We start from the raw sequence: 19,189 nt of genomic DNA, 5'->3' as shown, positions 1-19,189 counted from the left end.
GAAATTAAATGTCCACCTATTTCGCCCGCTATGTGGCAAAAAGCTCTGTTAAGGTCTCACTTTTTTAAGATAGATTATGATGCCAACCATGTCTACAGCATGAGACTTGCAGGAGCCCTTAATTCAGGCCTCTCTGAGCCGTGATGAAATAAGGATGGGGTCTGAAGAGATGGGAGCGGAGCGCGGTAAACAAGGCGGCCCTGTTCCCCAGCTGTGAAGGTGACACAGGGACGCCACACGCAGAACAAGCCCTTTTGATTAATCACAGGATATTTACTAGCTCAGATCTAATCAAGGACCCGCAGGATCACAGGCTACATCATACACGGCCCAGGAATTTACACAGCAGAGTTAACCTGTCACCTGCCACCGTCCTCTTCCTTACATCTATAAACACCGCGTGCATAGGTCGGCCAGCAGTTACACACCGCGGGCAGGCGCCTTGAAACGGCTCCAAAAGTGATTGTTTTATTTCCGCTGCAACAATATAACCTGCAGTCAGATACTCAACACATGTCGTTTGATATAAAACCTTATGGCAGAGGGGAGAAAGAGCCATTTATCTCAAGGTGGTCATGGTAATGGGATAGAGGAACGTGAGCGGTTTTCCCCCACAAAGTAAACTACCGCGCTGTGTGCAGCAGCGCGTCCTGCCAGCATGTAGCAGTGGGATTGTTATTGCTGAAGAGGAGACGTAAACCAAGGACTAATCCAAGATTACAAGCGAGAATGGATAAAGGAATTGTGATCTCTGACGGCCTGTGATTTTTATAATCCATTTAACACTCAGAAGATTGCTCAGGGAGGACAGCTGGCAAATTTAACGGACACTGTCCAATCTCGAGGTGAATTTTACAGTAGCTGCTTTTCGAGATTCAAACTGTAATTTCCAGTTTTCATGTTCATTTATGTCCGGGGATCGTTAATGACTCGGGTTTACAGAAACACACTGAGGATATAATATAGTGGTGGAGGTTTAATGAAGGTGATACAGACATCTTTCCTTCATTTAGTTAATGTTTTTTTATGAAAAACACTGGAAAAAATGTTCGGGGAAAAACAAGATTAATTTTAGGCCTTAGTTTAAGGAAATTATGATTTATAGTTTCCTGAAAGGTCTCAAAACTCAGTGTACAGTTCCTGTTCAGCACCAAACACAGTTTACATGATCCAGGCTTCATAGAAGCTGCAACTCTATAAGCAATGATTTTGTTTGACTCACCAATGTGTAAAGAAAATATGCATGGATAAGTTGTCCTTCAATTACGCAGCAAAAGGCTAAATTAGTAAAAACTCTCTTGGCTAACCGGTTTGATTGTAGTTGTAGCAGATATACCACAATATTCTTATGAGTTCAATTTGCAAAAAGCATTTGTCTAAAACTATATGAAATGGATAAAGACACAACCTTTACTTTGACCCGTGTCCTGTCTTTTGTTGTTAGCACGTCCACAGGAAGAAGCAGAGGCAGCGGTGCGAGCGGCGCAGCCCTGCCGTGTTTATGAAGGGGTTGAGATAAAGTGTGGCCTGCGCCATTGTGTCGCCTGGAAAATGTCACTCCACGGGGGGGGGGGGGAGAAGTCTCAGTTCGTACAGGTTCAAAGAAACACACAGACACAGCCAAACCAGGTTGATGAGAATGTATATACGAGCTGCCTAAGCAGCTATTTGCGATAAAACACTTTTGCGTTAAATCATAAGTGATCTGTGGTGTTTGAGCAATAGATCACTTAGCGCTGTTGAGCCAGTTTTCTGACACATGAGCCCTGGACAAATAGTCTATTAGATGAGAGCGTTTTTGTCAGTCTCCCCGTCTCGCAGATATTTCCTCAGAGTGACGAGTCGCATTAGAAGCCAGGAGGAAGAGTAATTTCTGTGTCACATCCCTTTAGCCCGACCCCACTGACAATCGCCAACACGAGTGCGTTCTCACTAAAAATTAATCCCATTTGCCTTCTTAATGGCATCCCTCGACCCTCTGCCAAGAATTCACAATCATCTCCCCCCGCTATTGTGTTGCTCAAGGAGCTTGGTATCTCCGCTAGTGACAAAGTGATTTCAAGGAGTGTATCAATACTTACATCACCCCTCTGGCCCCATCTCTTCAGTGTTGACACTGCGGCTCTCGGAGCCAGGCCCAACTGGCAGGAGGCCATCCACTTAAGAGATAAACACACTGACATATGCAGCGGTGGATTTAATGCTGCTGATTTCCTACTGTACATTGTGAATCAACGTTTTGCTAGAAAAGCTGTGTAAACGACGCAGGGGTATTTGTACAGGGAGAGAATGACCAGATTTGTCAGACGGCACCTATTGGGTTTAAAAAGTCACCGCTGTCAGTCAATGACATTTTTACTCCTTAACAGCGACGCAGGAGTGAAACAAAATCTATTATGTGAAGAGATGATGTTATTTTGTGGCTTCAAGTTTAAAGAAGGGGCTATGTGATGTTGTATATCGTTAGCCTAATAGCATAACTGACTAAGTTCAACGTTTTTCAGACCAAGGACCCCAAACTGATGGAGAGATTAGGTAGGAACCCCCTACTTACTATATGTGTTCTATATTAAACTCAACCTAGTGCTTGTAATATACATTATTATCATTTAGAAGTCAATATTAAGCTATTCATATACCTTTATATATACCATGCACTGTTTCTCTTCTGCTAATATTGCAGCGTACGTCTGGGATTTCACCTGGGGACTGAATAGATTCTCGGCCAATTGCGGGAAACCTGACAGAGTTGGTGTTTAATATGCGGCCTTGTGATTGGCTCAGCAGCGACAAGGGGCGGGGCCTAGTGTGTACAGGAAGCTTAGATTGACTGAAAGATAACGTCTTCTGCCTCTTTTACTAAAATATGTTGGATTCATGTTAATGTGTATTTAAAGAAATTTAACTTTGTGGGACAAAATTTTATTTATATATATACATATACATATACATATATATATAAATAAAATGTCTAATCAACCAAAGATTTTGCGAACCCCTCTTGAAGACCTATGGTTCAAATAGTCAAAAAAATACTTATTATGCTATTAGGCTAGCAATATATAACATCATATAGCCAATTCTTTTAATACAATGAAATCTGAGACTTGTGCCGCCTCTCTTTGTTCTTGACAGGTTCATCTATTTCAGATGAACCTGATCATAACATTGATACAGATATTACATATATCCAATAAAGTGTCATTATTATGATGCACATGTTATCACATGTACCTAGTTCCAACTACAATAAAAGCAGCCAAACTGGATTGATTATTATTAAAGCGACGTTAAGTTTTAAAAGATGTGCAATAAGCTAAACACTGACTGATCTCACTGAAGCCTCATCCTCTCTGTGAAAACAGGCTTCTCCTGCCATCAAATATTCAGACAGACTTGTAATTCCTCACGAGTGAGACGCCTGTAAAAATGAGTGGAAAACAAAACACTCACGGTAAAACAATGTTCCGAGGACATTCTGTCAGATTCCTCTCTTTTTTACAGATTTCATCACTGAGCTGCTGTGGCGTAAATGCTTTAAAACACTTTGACATAACATGCTGCGTCCAGAGACTCTCTGCCTCTGAATAATGAATCCGCAGTATGTTCCCAACAGCTGTCTTCTTGCAGGACAATTTTTTTTTTTCTTTTGGTCACATCTCTCAAGTTCTTTTTAAGAAAGCTGCATAAATTGATTAATTCACCTGGTTCTATTCATGACAACTGCCGACCAATCACTGATGCTCAACCTTGCGACAAGCCATTGTGATTGGGCAAAACGAGGAGAAACTCAAGGCCGTCCTCCAGTCTTGCTGCCCCTGCTCTTCATATTTAATTCAGAGGTGGTGTATTTCTTTATGATTGCAACATCTGTTTGCTCCCAGTGCCAGCCTCCTCTGTCAGCCACCCTCTGTTCAATAATTCCTGTCCTGACCCCTAAGAGCCACCGACATCACAGCGGCAGCAGCTGCTCAAACTTCACTGGGACCAGACACAAAGGGACCCAAAAAAAAATCATCTGGCTCGCAAACCTGGTTCACCTACAGAGATCAGCGGCTTTGTAGCCGAACACACAGGTGATGGAACTGGGTCGTTTTTTTCCCGGGACCCTATCACAGACTGAGACTTTTTAGTGAGATCCAAACGAAGAATCTCATCTGAAGCATGGTGTGGACCCACCAGCCAAACTTTGGTCTAACAAAGAAAAAAAAAAAAAAAAAAGAGGTGGTCTGGCCTGCATTCAGTTTCAGGGATAATCAGACCAATTAAACGATTGACATGAAAGCTTCCTGTTGTCACAACCAGAAAATTAAAAATGCCAGGCTTTTTCCGGGTGTTATTCGAGTTGATGAGAGAGAGTATAGTGGCAATGAAATGAATCAGCTGATTAATTTTGGTACCTTCATTCCATCTTCAATAAAATGCAGACGCAAGGAAATTAGATCCATCCACGTACAAACTAATCAGTGTCAAATTTAGCCCACAAAGCTGTGGAACAGGACACAGGTATATAACACATTTAGTGTCCTCACATAACTGCAACTTGAGCCAAAATTAACCAGAACAAATGTAAACAATGCAATGAGGAAATTCCATTTTTGACACAGTTGTGCAGTTGGCTTCATTTTTTTGGCCCCATAGTTTGTAGTTCAGATGGTACGTTCTCCTGCACTTAGTGGCCACATGATTATTCTAGAGTAGAATGTGCCATAAAGTCTATGATGATCAGGGTTTTCACACTGCGATTAGAGGTGTTAGCAAAATAAATGTCTTTAGCATTTGGGTCCCAGTTGTTGTGCCGTACTTCATTATACTGAAGCGTTCACTTGGACCTCACTGAAACAATGCTCCATTCTGAATATTAAAAGCTCTCGTGCATGCGTCTGTGTCTTTGGCTCGTCCAAGAATAAAACAAAGGAGCTGTGAAAAGAGTTGAATTCATGCTCGTTCCACGAAGATAATCAAAAATGGCCCGGACTAAATTATTGATATCTCACTAACAAGAGTTTTCAACCATATAATCAGCCGTTCAGTCTATTTAAACTGAGAAAAGTATCCACTGTGCAGTTTGGCATCATGTAAAGCGAGGCTAATAGAACAAGCAGCTTCATGTAACTCCACAGGATATGTCCACAGCATCTTTTTAGTACTAATGTACAACACTGACAGGCTGCACGGTACCATGTGCTCTATGGAAAAAAATAATAATGATAATTTTGAAAATCTGGCATCTGCATATGGCACAGTTCCCTGAATGAATGCAGGATAAAATAAAATCAGAAGATAACCCAGGTGTTCTGGGGTGAAGCATAGCTTCCTGTTTCACATAAATAGTTTTTTAAGTCTATTTATATAATTTGGAAAAACAGGGTCCATACCATGTGGAGGCAGATTTACTCGTATCCGACCGCCTGTCAACGATTATAACCGATCAAAGGATTTCGTCTGGTTTTCTCAGCGTGATTTTTGTTGTCAGAGACATTAAAGGTGGAGGGGTCTGTAACAGATGCTACCCACTGACCTCAGAAAACATGGCGGACGGGCCAGATGTTTGGACGACCTTGGGACCAGCTGATGTGGCAGTGATGGAGATGTACGCTGGCAGAAGAAACTGATCTAGTGGCGTCGAAGGTTCCCATTTTTCCCACTTTTTCTGTGTTGGTCTTTACCCCCCCCCACCAAAGCAGGCAACCCTGGAAGGCAGGGAAAGATGGGAGGAAGAGGAATATGTAAACACAGTGGAGAGAAAGAGAGAGACCAAGAGAGGACTGGTCAGTGGCGCTGATGGTTGTCACAGATGTTGAGTTCAGCACAAAACTCTGCCAGAAGCCATCATGTCAAAGCTAAGTTAGCTGAATGAACAAGAACAACTCCAGGCCCTGCCACTTTAAATCTCGCTCAAAATTCAACAGCTGTTTCTTGAACGAATGCAGATGCAAAATAATGATAATAATGCCTACTTACAGCTCCTGCTTGGAAGTAAGCAATCCTTCTTGACCACACCCGGTACACATGGTGTCTCTTTATCTCTGCTTTGCTGCAGCTCTTTTGCTCGATTTAATTGTAGAGGCAGGAAGAGTGTTTTGGCAGACATTATCAGAAGAAAAAAAAATGCTTAAAATGAGTTATTGTACTTTAGTAGTATTGTTATAGAGCCAATTATGCAACAGTGTTTGTTAGTGTTCAGCAGAGAATTTCTTTTTCAGTTTTCTGAGCTACTACAATAGCTGCCACAAACCCACAAAACATCTTTGTAATGTGTATGTACAGCGTAGCAGTTGCTTCAACATCATTTCTCCTCAAATCAACGCTTGTGCTTGTCGATTCTGGCATCTGAAATTCTTAACATTTTGACTGGGTGCATCTTGGCTCCCAGCATCTTCACTCAGCTCAGAGAATGTCTTTGTGCCAAGGCCGCAGCCTGTGGCGGTTTTCCTAGTGACAGATGAGCATGTCAACATGTTTGTGTGTGTTTGTGTGTGCGTGTGTTTAAGTGTGTAAGTGTGTGTGGTGAAACAATAGGCCTGGTTAGCTGTGAACTGTGCGGATAGGGGACGAAACTGCCGGTGCAATCAATTAACCAATCTATCAACATATTGATAAAATGTTTTCAGTAAATCTACACCTTCCTCGTTTTGCATCAAGTATTAACTCAAATTAAAAATGAAGCTGCGTTTAGGCGTAGGTGTCTGTGGTCAGCTATGTCCAAAACGAATTATGCACCGCGACAATAAAGACGAATAAATAATGATGACAAAAAGAGAACCGCGACATGTGGATCTAAATCTGTCCGTCCTGTCTCCAGGCCTGTTGGCAAAGGGCAGCTCAGCTGTAGCAGGCAGCTTGTGTGAACAGCAGACTATGAACATCTCTCCACAGGCCATACCAAGGTGTCTAATCCAGGAAACACTGTGAACACACACCCTGTGGGCTCCCACAGTGCACTACATAGCCCGTACCCCAGTGTACCACGGCAACAAATCTGCCATCTCCACTAGCCAGCCCATCGAGAGCGAGAGGAGAGTCACAGAATCTCAAATTATTACGCTAGTAGCACATGCTAACTTTACAGAAACCGTTTTGTGTCGAGACCTTTTGAGACTATTTTACAATTTTGTAGTATATCTCTGCATTATATTGGTCAATACTTAGAATATATGCATCTTTATGTCATTCCCACATAAAGAATATTGTATCTGGCTCGACATCATAAATTAAACCAGTGGGATCTAGTGTGTATAACCTTTTAGTTATTAGTTTTAACATAGTCCACAAACGTGTGAAGTTCAAAGGAGCGATTAACAATGACATCTAGAATTTTTTCCATTTAGGTGATTGTTTTGTAGCATCCTATAAAAAAAAAAAAAAAAACTCCTACGGTGATAAATTTATCAATAATTCGTTTACACATTTCATCACTTTACCTGGAGAAATATTGCCAACTCGCCTAGGAGTGTGTCTGCGGTCCAGCGCCTGTCACAGCGGCTGAGTGTCACCCACATCACAGGGTGTTGCGAAATGACAGCTCCCAATGTCTGCAAAGATGAAGCCTCGGGAAGGGAAAAAAGAAAAAAAAAGAAAAAAAAAAAAAGAGGAGAGATCTAAATTTCATACTCCCAAGTATATCAAAGTGACTCCTGTCAGCATTGCATCAAAGCAGAGAAACAGGAACTGTTCATTTTTACAGCTCAGAGTGGGAATGTGGCGGGGGTTTCTAGAGAAACGGGCTGGGAAGGTGAGCGCCGTAAATTAAGCCGAGTGACTTACAGGAAAAATGATGACAATGAAAAGCACCTTGTCAACCTCCATCCATTTGGATTGATGACAGCAGGGTAAAAAAAAAAAAAAATGTGGCTGTGACAAAGGGTAAAGTTGAAGGGAGACTTTTGAGACAGACTTATTTTCACACGTCTAATTTCTTATGTCAAAAAGCTGCTACATGCATGTAAAGCTCATCTGATGTGTCTATGGGTCTGCTGGAAGCAGTGCCGCCTGCATGGTGCAACACTGTGGCAACACCTGTGATTTAGTTTCTTAAGGAAATTGCTGGATGTAGCCACTGCCGGTCAAACTGCAAATTTAGCTCATTAAATTTGAACGTGTGCACGGCTAAAATCCCATTATGACCAACACCACTGCAAATGTGTGCAATGCAAAGATTTTTAATTTCTTATTATAAGATCACTGTGTGACGGACATTTTTGTGCAGGAGTAAACAACTACACACACACACACACACACAAAAAAAACATGATCAGAGCTAAACACAAAATAGCATTTGACAGTTACCATGGGGCAAGCCTTTTTACCTAAGCAGTCTGGATAAACAAGTGAGTGTCTCTGCATGTATAAGCCAACAGTGCTACAAGATACGGAGACACAACTTGTGCCGAGATGACAAATATTACGACCTTCAGGCTAAAAGAAAAACCAAGGCAACCAAAAATCTGTTTTTGTCCCAGGGCCAAAGAACTGCACTGCGGGCCACTTCTGATTTCTGCACTAGCTGGTGTAACGCAACCAGCCATGCATTAGCATTGGCCCTCCAGTTAGAGCAGGCTCTTAGAATCCTGTCACCCGAACTTATCATACACTCTCACACACACAAACGACCGAGACACACACACACACACACACGCGCAAACATGCAAACACAGAAAAGCTGCTTATCCGGTGCACACTTTCCTTTCTTAGCATCCTGTTCTCTTTAAGGCAAATGTTTTTCATTTACACAAGAAATGTAATTTGAACCCTGAAATCTGCACTGCTCACACACACACACACACACACACATATAGTGGCCGTTAACACGAGCAGCGGGAACAACATAAAAGAGAGAATCTCCCCGTTAAAGCTGGCCCATCTCCCTCACCACTTAGAGAGGGCCCAAGCTAGCATACAAAGTTCAACAACTGTGAAGAAGGAACTATTAAAGAGGACACACAAAGCAGTGACCTTGACTGACAAGTGCTCTTCATTCTGGCCATAAACAGCAGTGGGGCCTGATAAGTGTTCATCGGTGCGGGGAGTAATGACCTATCCGTCAGCAGTGGTTGGGCTGTGTGAGGTAGTATAAATGGAACATACATAATGTACAGCAATAATACCAGCACGCTCACAGCCTAATGTATTATCATTATTCTTGTGGACCACGTTTTTTTTTTTTTTTTTCTCTCCTCCTTCCTCTAACCCTGTGCCTCAACAAGGCGAGTAAATGCCTTCCGGCCACGATAATTTCATTCTAATCTTTGTTCCATATTATAATTTTCATGGTCAGAAATACACCAGGAAGCAACGGCACATTTCTATCAAGAGCTAAACAGAACACAGGCCATAACCGCGGGTTTTATGTGACTGTATAACCGCCTGTTCTCAGTGCGCCACTCAATTTATGATAAGAATGGAGAAAGCTGTAAATTTATGTGTGATGGCCCATCTCAAACAACATCATTATCAGCTCAACTGGCCTCCGAGAGCGCAGCTGAACCCTCTTAAAAAGGATATCAGAGATTTCAATAACCAAAACATTAAAATGCAATATCAAATAGTACGACTAAATTACATGAAAAAAAAAAAAAAAGATACCCAGCATCTATGTACAAAAGTGCTACCTAAAACAAATTATTCAAATTAATACAGAGCTTCCATGAACACTCTGCAATACCTACATGCAGTATGAATTACCAGCTAGTAGCTCATTGTACTACTAAGTCTACAAGCATGAGAATATGAGTCACTTCTGTCTCAGAGGAAAAAATAGCCAGGAGCCCGTTCTGTATGTCTGCCTTTATTTCAAGCTAAAGAAACTAACAGTATCAACATTACACAATCTCCAACAGGCGAGATAGAAGTGACTACTCCGCTGTCTTAAAGGGGTGATTCAAAATTTTTGTCTAAGAATTAGGTGAGAATAAGGAGCACTCTCTCATATCTGTTAAGTAAATACGCGTCTGTTTGTCTCTACAAAGACCCCAAGAACAGCACTGGGTCATGAGGCCATTTTGGTTTACTGGACATGTCTTTGTATTGTAGGGCCTCACACTGTAAACACACATCCAGAAATGTCTCTATGTTAATCTTAGTTAATAATTAACTTCCTTATATGGACACATTAAGTTTTTGATTTTTATTGGAGCTTATTCAGCTTCATTTAAACCCCTTGTCCTCAAAAGAGAACACCTCGGTCTGCCATCTAGTGGTAGCAGAGTATAAAACCTATTTATTTTGTGCTTATTAATGTTTCTAGTTTGATATAATGCACAAATTAAACACATTTTATCAATAGCAACGAGCTACAGCGTCACTAATTAGCAAATACTCGATTGAGGATGTTGGGATTTCATTGTTTGCAATTCTGTCTTTGAAAAGCCACGTTCAGGTATTAAATTTATTATAATATAAATAATGAAATAATCCCAGTGTCCACATATGAGGACGTTGTTTCTTTTTTCAAAAACTACTACTTCCTATCCAAAGATGATGCTTAGTTTTTTTGTATACATAGGTCCTACTGATCCCAAATACCTTGGGGAAATTAAAAATACAGATGCAAATAAAAGCTCAGGTCTCAGGAGGTTAATAATAGATCCATCTGGTGCAGAGATGTATTATTTACTGGTTCACTGGTGGCTAGAGAAGAAACAGTTTTGGGACCGTAAGATTACCGTTTCCAACTTGAAACCCCCGCACTGCCAACGGGGACATGCAGGGAAATAATTCTTCATACATAGCAAGTAAAAAAAAACAGAGAATTCTGTGTCACTCTTGTATTTTTTTTTATTTATTTATTTATTTTTTTTTTTTAAATGTGGCTCACCATGTTTTGAGACTCCCTCATCAGATTAATATAATCTATTTTGATCCATAATCTTCAGGCTTGGTTAAAAAGAACAAATCTGTCAGTCAGGAACGAAGGTGTCGATGCCCAGATTTTTTGAAAACCTACTTCCTCAGAAACTTCCTCCACCTCTCATCTATCTCGCACATAAACGAGTTACGTACAGAAAATATCACGTCCCAAAATACATCCAGTGATGGCTCATTCAGCCTGGTCCCTTCACTAGTTGTGCTGGGAGTAATCGTGTAACGCCATTAATTAACAGGCATTTGTGAGACCTCCCACACACATACTGCATCAAAGTCACAGCCAGTGTCCTCATCCAAAACTCTGCTCTACAAAAAAAAACAAAAAAAAAAAAAACAACAAGTAGTGCTACTATGCAACCCAACATTCCCATAACGCCGCATAATGTAGAAAATAATATAAAATACGATTACAGAAATAGTAGTTCTGCATCTCGTAGAATTTCACCTTTCATTTTCAATTCAACATGAACCTGCACACTCTGATGACAGTAGTAGTAGTAACGATTTTTAGGTATATTCTGATCAAATCTAAGAGTAAATATTGCGTGCAGGCCTGTCTCATCTCTCCTAGGTATCCCTACAGAGCAGAGGAAAAAATGAAGGATGCCTCCAAAGCTTGGAGACAGTAATCTCCCCTGTGGAGGTCAAATCTAACATGGCAGGTTAGTGTCTGTGGAGATTGACAGCCTGGAGAAATACTGCTGCCAGGCACCCACAATGCACAGTGACAGTGAACACCTCCCAGGAAAAAGGCTGGTTACCAAGCCTTATAGAGAGACTGTCAGAGGTCGCCTGTTGTCAGAGCTGCTGCCAGCTCCGCACTGACAGACTCTGTCAACCTATCTCTATCATATCGAAACCATCTCAATCATGTGAACACCGAGCTCCCTCAGAAGTGTGCAGATCTGATCCGAACGCGTCTTCATTTGTGTTACTCCAACATGTCACACTCTAAACATTTCATCAAAGATTTTTCACCATATCATAGTGAATGCTTTATTATTAAATGTAATGGGATTTCAATTTACTCAATAAAAAACATTAGCAACCATTTTAATTATTGTTTAAATCATTTATGAAGTGGAAATGCCAAACTTCTACTTATTTTCCCTTTTACAATACATTTTGAATCACAAACTGTCAAATTAATTGGTCATAAGAAAATGTGATGGGTATTTTTCAGTATTTAAAAACATTTTTTATAGATTATTTGTTCTTTATCTGCTATCTAAGAGCCTGTTTATATAAAATTACAAAGACAATTCCCACTATTTCATGTGTATATTATAGTTTGCTGTAAATTCTGTGTGAGATGTTATTGTTGTGTGATGGGATCCTTCAAAATCTGGCAAACAAACAGGATTTCACTCTACTTTTTCTCGTGAAATGCACTTTTCTCGTGAATAAGCTGCTGATAAAAGCGAGTACCCTTTAATATACGTTGTTTACTGAGGTTCTCTGAACAAAAACGGAGTACAGCAGACCACTAATTGCATGAAATATGTTATCTTACAGGCTTGTGCTGTCTGCGTTTCATAAACAAAGGCTGACAGATCATGCCCTCAACTAGTGACCCTGCTGTGAGCATATGCACTAATGCAAGGTCACACTGGAGACTGGCCACATGAGGAGAAAACAGCCATCCAATTTGCCTGGCGAGCCCAGCAGACACAAACTCCTAATGTAGTCATCATGCCCTACAATAAAATGTCAGTGTGTTAAACAGGGACCCCTTTTTTCATTAGCGGCTCTAATAAATGATGCTTGTATAAAATAAAGGATTCCCTTTAATGTCCGGGAGAGGGAAGGCAAAAAAAAAAAAAAAAAAAAAAAATGAGGATGTAACTGCCAAAAATCTGCTGTAGACTCAGTGTCAAGGAGGCTTCGCTGGCTCCAATGGTGCTCAGCTGCGTGCAAGAGCATCACAGACCCTGATTTTCCGCAATGCCAGGTGGCCATCTTTAAATCAGATCTACATATAATACCACAGTGGCTGGCATGTTCACAAGTGTAACAGATAACAGGACATTACAACAGCTTCTGCCCCCCCCCCCCCCCCCCCCCCCGGCTCCAGATCTGATCTAGTTAAATGGTAAAGTAACCATAGTTTTTAATATGACGCAACATGGACGTTCTGTATGTTGCTGTACGACAGCTGTTATGGTTAAAAAAAGTCTCACTGGTTTGATTACGGGGAGGGGGTGCAGGGTGAGTGTTGATGGCAGCGTGCAAGGAGGGGGTGGTGGTGGTGGTGGAGGCTACGGAGGGGGATGTGGTTAGAAGACAGGCAGACATACAAACCTATAGCCTGACGCCTTTTTCCCCCCTCATCCTCTGCTTGCCCTTTGTCATGCACTCTCCTCACCTCCTGAGCTGTCACTGGCTTGTCAGAACCAATCACAGGATGCCATGCTATCTGCCAGCCATGCACCAGTTTGGACAGGATGACATCAAATTTCTGGTGCTACATGTCAAGGACCATATGAAAACAGATGTCCTCATTACTGGGTCGCCGCGTGCTTTAGAAATGCTGCAACTTTTTTTTTTAAACAGCTGATGAGGGGATTAAGGTTTAACTGCTTCGTTTGAGTTTAATCACATAAAAAAAAATGTCTGCAGTTAAAGAAAACAATCATAATTTGTGTTTTTTTTAATAAAGCCAAGAGAAAAACTGCAAACAAAAATCCAGTCAAAGCCAAGTCACAGTGTGATAAAATAGTGACATGCCCAAGCCCAGTGTTATGCATATATGAGGCCCTCTGAGATCCAGCATGACAAAAGTAACTTTATTGAATGGGACAGATCGCTGCTTGTCTGACTGACTTAATCTGTTTGATTGAGCAACGGGACGCCTTCGGCTTCACAAGTCCTTCAAAGGCCGCAGATTCTGCAAGTGTGAAAAAAGAGAGCGATGAAAAAAAAAAGAAAAGAGAAAAAAATCCCCCCATCCCACCTCCCACGAACCCCCCCCCCCTCCTGCCTCTGCAACAGCATAGCTGCTTTTGGAAGGTTTATTTATTAGCTTTAAACATCTTATTCATTGCCCTACCAACCGAGCTCTTTCAGGTCATCGGCCTCTGACAAAGACCGCGAAGCTGGAAAATCTGTCAGCTGTCAGTGTCATTGATTAGGAGCAGAACTCTGGGCGGATGATGAGGCTTCATTGAAGCCAACCGTTGAAGAGCGATAAAAGGGCAGAGCTTGAGGAGTTTGTCCCCCCAACAATGATGCTGCAGCCGCAGTTTTCCTCCAGACTCAAAAGCACGCCGCGTTACAGACCCATACATTCATTTGCCCATGCTCAACGATCTTATTATAAGGATCTAACTTTCCACTCCGCCCCCTTTTTTTCACCAGGCTGTCCAAACACAAAGCAGAGCCCAGCTATCATTGTGCTTGATCTGAATTTTATTTAGAGCTCCATATGCTTCTCCAGCCTCCTCTCAAAGCCCCGTGTTGATGCCTGGCCTCTCTTGGCCCGTTAACCATTAAAAGAAGGGCCATTCTGTCGCCACGCTGCCCATTGTGGGCCTTCGAGGTTAAGAGACAAAAGTGTGAGATCATGAATGAGTGCCTGGCAGTCTATTGGAGGTTTCAACACAACTGAAATCTGCACCTGATGCAATTCAAAGATCTAGGTTGAAAGAGGAAAAAAGGAGGGGGGGTTGCATTGTTTGCTGGAGTGGCTCATTAAATAAAGGAGTATTTTGTCATTTTCAAGAGAAAGACCATCAACAGCAGTGTGGTGCCATGGTTATGTCTTGCATTAAAGGCATCAAAATACTTTACCAGATCTACTGAATCCCATGAGCGCGGTTTGCTACACACACACAACACCGCAGAGTAGGTGGATGAAACACCAGAGATACTCCACGCCTCGCAGCGGGGAGAAGGCTACAGAATTACCCTTCCACTGTCTCCGAGGGCCCTCCTCTGAACGCACACATTTCCCCCGTACACTTTCTCCCCTCAGAATACCCAAAGCCGTGTCTCTCAGTCTCCAGGTCCCCCCTTAGTGACAATTTGTCCACATCAGAGAGCCGTCATCCCTAACGAGATCTGACTCGTGACACACAGATGGGGAGGGGCCGGGCACGGGCAGCGCGAGCGCCGGGTGCCTGACTGGCCCCGGGGCTACAGAAAAACGCCGTGCTCAGACTGGCGTGTGAGAGAACACAACTGCTTTCTGCTAAACTCTGCTTTACCACCATAAGCTCCACCAGCCCACAGCCCACACCACCGCGCCGTTACAAAGGAGCGGGTTGCAGCAAGATCGATAAAAGTAATGACACAGAGAAAAGCAAAAGGCAAGCAGAAACATAACTTGTCACACAGCATATGTATGCAAAACAGTCAAACAAAAACCTTAAAACTTTCTACCTATACGACAACGCAGGATGCATCTCTCGTGCATTCACATCAGACCTTCTGACACGATCGACCTGTGACCAAACAGTCATGTGAAATAAGCCTTGCATTGTGACACAAAGAATAAACCCCATCAGCTCATTCATCTGTCAACGCGTGGAGCAGACACAAAAAAAAAAAAAAAAATCCTTTAGAGCCTCAAGGCAACTTCTGTCTTTAACTCTGTCATCAACACTGACCAGAAGTTTCACAAGTTTGGTAGAATACGATAAATAATGTCAACTTCTATCTCTGCACAAGACTTTAATGCTAATGCTATTATGGTTCTGACATATGTTGGGCCTGACGTCGGGTGATATAAGACACACAACGCTGACCACGTGCATATTTTAAAACTGCAGCCTCTCCGTTCCGGTCAAGTGCATCGGCCGCGGCAATGTATGCAATTAGGTCATGTTGGCCAGCGTGACCCACACGGGGGATGAGGGTCACAGTCAATTTTAAGCAAAAGTAACATCCTATAAGGACAGAAGGGGTGGGAAACAAACAAAATCAGCTTAGAGTACACAATACATTGCGATAACCAGAGCTGGTCTTTAATTTGAAAATATAAAGGCACAATGAATTATGTTTAAGTGTGCAATAACATGGAGGCCCCCTTTAATACACCTTAAAGCTCATTATAGAAGCTCATATCTCCAGACTGAACCTGACCACCATGAAACCAAAACAACATTTCCTGCTTCTGCTCTCGTGCGGGTTTTTCATGCTTCCACTCTCCTGCAGTACCTACAGCCCTGCTGGCCGCTCTCACCTCCCTCTCCTGGCCCTCTGGCCCTCATCCTTGGCTCGGGCTCTTGACAACCTCACCCACTGAGCTACAGATTGGCCGACACACAATGCCCCAGATCCTCATTCACCAACACAATGCGCTCACCGGCCATACACCTTCCCTTCTCTTTAACTCCCTTCTGTCCATTCCCTCAGTTTTCCTTTCCCCCTCTCTCATTCATTCGTCATTTAATTTCCTCGAGCTCCGTCCTATCTCGCCCGCTCTGGTTCTGTCTTTCTGGCAACTTGGTTGGTGACTGGTGGGGCGACAACAGAAACCGTCTCTTGCCTTGTTCCGTTGCAGGGGCGGCATGAGCGGGACGAGCCAGAGCTCACAAAGCCACTGCAGAGTGAAACAAAGGTTGTGTGCTCCATCATTCAAACCGGGGCCACTCCGACAGCTGCCTCCGCCACGCTCACACTGACAAACGGCCAGAAAAACAGATGGTTTGTGCATTCATGACCAGTTTAGTGGAAGCCCAGGAGTCACCCCCATTCAAGGGGAGGGTTTTTGTCAGCTATTCCGTGATAAAGCTCTTCAGTCTGGTAGAAAATTAGAAATGCATTTTAAAATTGTCCCTTAATTATTGAGGTCATCCCGGCCCCGTGGAGGAGAGCGGAAAAGAGCTGAGGCTCTGGCTTTGTGACACATGACTGATCTGAAAAGATGGGCTGCCTCATTTCACTTTTTAAATCATGCCAACACATTAACATACATTTGTCAGTTGCTTCTGAAAAGCAGATGCATTGAATTTTTTTGGAATCCAGCTATCCTCTGAGGAGAGAAAGTTCATCATCTTCGACATCTGATCGATATTGACATTGAAGTTGTTCACCTCACTGAAAAAAAAAAAAAACACTCTGTGGATATTCTGCTTATTAACATTCGATTAAGTTCATCCATCCATACAGATAAATCCTGCAGCAGTGAGAGTGAACCTTCAACTCCGTCTCTTCCACTCAGAGTTTTAAATTCTTGTTTTTTTTCTGTCCTAAAAGACTTTTAAGTTACAAAATATGCACCGACAACTGCAATTTAAGCTTTCTAAGCCAAAAAATGTTTCACATTTAGTATGTTTACAGCTTTATCCTTTGCTAATGCACAAACAAGCTAAAAAAAAAATATGAAACAAGACACACAGGTATATGAGACTAAGTCAACCACAATAATAGTGTATGTCATATCATTAAAAAGAGCTTAACGATTGCTTTGAAGCAGTGAGGCGTGAAGCATACTGGGCTTCTGAGCATCATCATCAAGCTGTTGGCAACGCACCCCAAAAAGTCATTTCCAATTGTAAGAGGAAGCATTCACCATGTTGCACTATATCATACGCAACACTATTTACACAAATTAGCCGAAGTGCCAGCCAAAGTGACACTGACTAAACTTAGTTTGTTTGTTCCCCAGTATTAAATTAGTTGCACATCTCCCGGCGCCCAGAGACAGGGCCTAACAATGCAGAGGAGAGCGGCTGAGCAGATATGAATTAAAGATAATGCCAAGCCACCGCACGTCTGTCTCCGCCTGGAAACCATCTGGACGTTCAATATTACATCCTTGTCTACACTTTTCACGCTGATCAGGATCACAGTTCTTTCTGACATGTCTTCGCGAAGGCATCACACCCAGATGTGGTTGCTGACTGAACACATTTGTAGAGGTATCACTCTCATTCTGGGGAGTCACACAATGGCCTTAAAAAGTTGTCTCTGGCAGAGGCCACAGCTGGAGGAGACCTAAAAGCCACTCATCTCCCAAGTTAAATGTGACAGAAACGTTAGGGCAGGCTTTCATTTTAAAAGGTAAAGTTAACTTCAGAAGGATTAAAAGTCTCACGCTGCACTTTGATTTGAAAACAAGGTAAAGTAATAAATTTATCAATTTCAACACAGTTGAAATTTGGAATAACTCAAATTTTATTCCATTTCCAAAATAGTCCAAAAATATTCTCATTCATTAAAATGGTCAAAGACAATTTATCTGAAGGCCACAAGCATCTCTTAACCATTTCTGTGATCTAACGTGTTGTGATCTTATTAATAATCCTGCAGGCTCAGCATCATTGCACTGGACTGGTAGAGTCAAATTAACATAATCACTGTCATCATTAGCATAATTTCTGTGCTAGTTTGTCTGTGTTACTTACTGTAATGTATAGCACAATAGAGACACCCAACAGCATGTTACACACTACAGATTACAGCAAACCACACGTTCTAACTGGCCTGTGAGAGACACACACACACACACGAGATTCAACAGAATATAATCAAGTATACGCATGATACCTTCGCATAAACGCACACAACTTCACACACTCATGGAGCCGATTGTGTCCCCACAGCTTCTGCTTTGTTCCCACTTGAGCACTGCCCTCCTCTGACTGCCAAAGGAAGTGCATACAGAAACTACTCATCACTTCTCCGAGTCATAACATCCTCAAAAGCAAATATTACTTCAAGATTAATTTTAATGCTTTGCGTTGAGTGTGTGTGCGTGTGTGTTAGGTGGTCTACTAGAGGACCCCTCCCTGTCATCCTGCTCCAGCCCCTCCATCCAGTGCCATTTGTTGTTGGACTGCACCCCTTTGGCACCAGATAGGAATCACTTCCTCAGAACATGGTGTGGGAGGTGTTCAAAGATAGACACTGACAGATATCTGCTGTCGTTGCCAAAAGCGCTGGCATTTCTGCGACACAAGCGGTGACTCTTGGAAGGACGTGATTCGATCAAAGAAATGTGACAAAATGTGTGAATTTGCCACAAAAAAACGGCAAACCGAATTAAATAAATGCAAGATAGAGGTGGGTACAAATAACTCGGAAAATAAGTCACAGTATGTTTCAAGAGTAAAAATATATCTTGAGTGCCAGCGTAGCCTCTTGGTTAGAATTTTACTGGTGTTGTCGTAATTTTAAGCTCGACCAGCTGGTAACTTGATGATACTCAAAGTTTTTTCTAGCCTACAAATAAAATTTAAAAAAAAGGAAAACGATTAATTTTTTTCTAAAAGACTGTTCAAACGACTCTTCAGCATTTAAGCAGTAAGTAATTAAAGTCCCAGCAGACCCTAATCAGCATTCATGAGTGGCACCAGCTCTAAGTATGATATACAGTATA

General features: G+C 42.1%; 1 long non-coding RNA gene across 2 annotated transcripts in view; it reads right to left on the bottom strand.

Moving 5' to 3' along the window:
- The window catches only part of LOC124995926, a 54,999-nt gene that overhangs the window by 19,007 nt on the left and 16,803 nt on the right, over nucleotides 1-19,189 (bottom strand). Inside the window, exon 3 of one of the 2 annotated variants that reach the window (XR_007110775.1) lies at nucleotides 13,632-13,753. The exons of the other annotated variant lie outside the window; for it this stretch is intronic. This is a non-coding gene — a long non-coding RNA (uncharacterized LOC124995926). Of the gene's footprint in view, nucleotides 1-13,631; nucleotides 13,754-19,189 lie in introns of those variants that run through there. 2 annotated transcript variants of the gene reach the window in all.

Source organism: Mugil cephalus, chromosome 18, assembly GCF_022458985.1.
Source record: "Mugil cephalus isolate CIBA_MC_2020 chromosome 18, CIBA_Mcephalus_1.1, whole genome shotgun sequence".
NCBI lineage: Eukaryota > Metazoa > Chordata > Actinopteri > Mugiliformes > Mugilidae > Mugil > Mugil cephalus.
The sequence above is the reverse complement of the archived record's forward strand: the minus strand, read 5'-3'. Positions and strand labels throughout refer to the sequence as shown.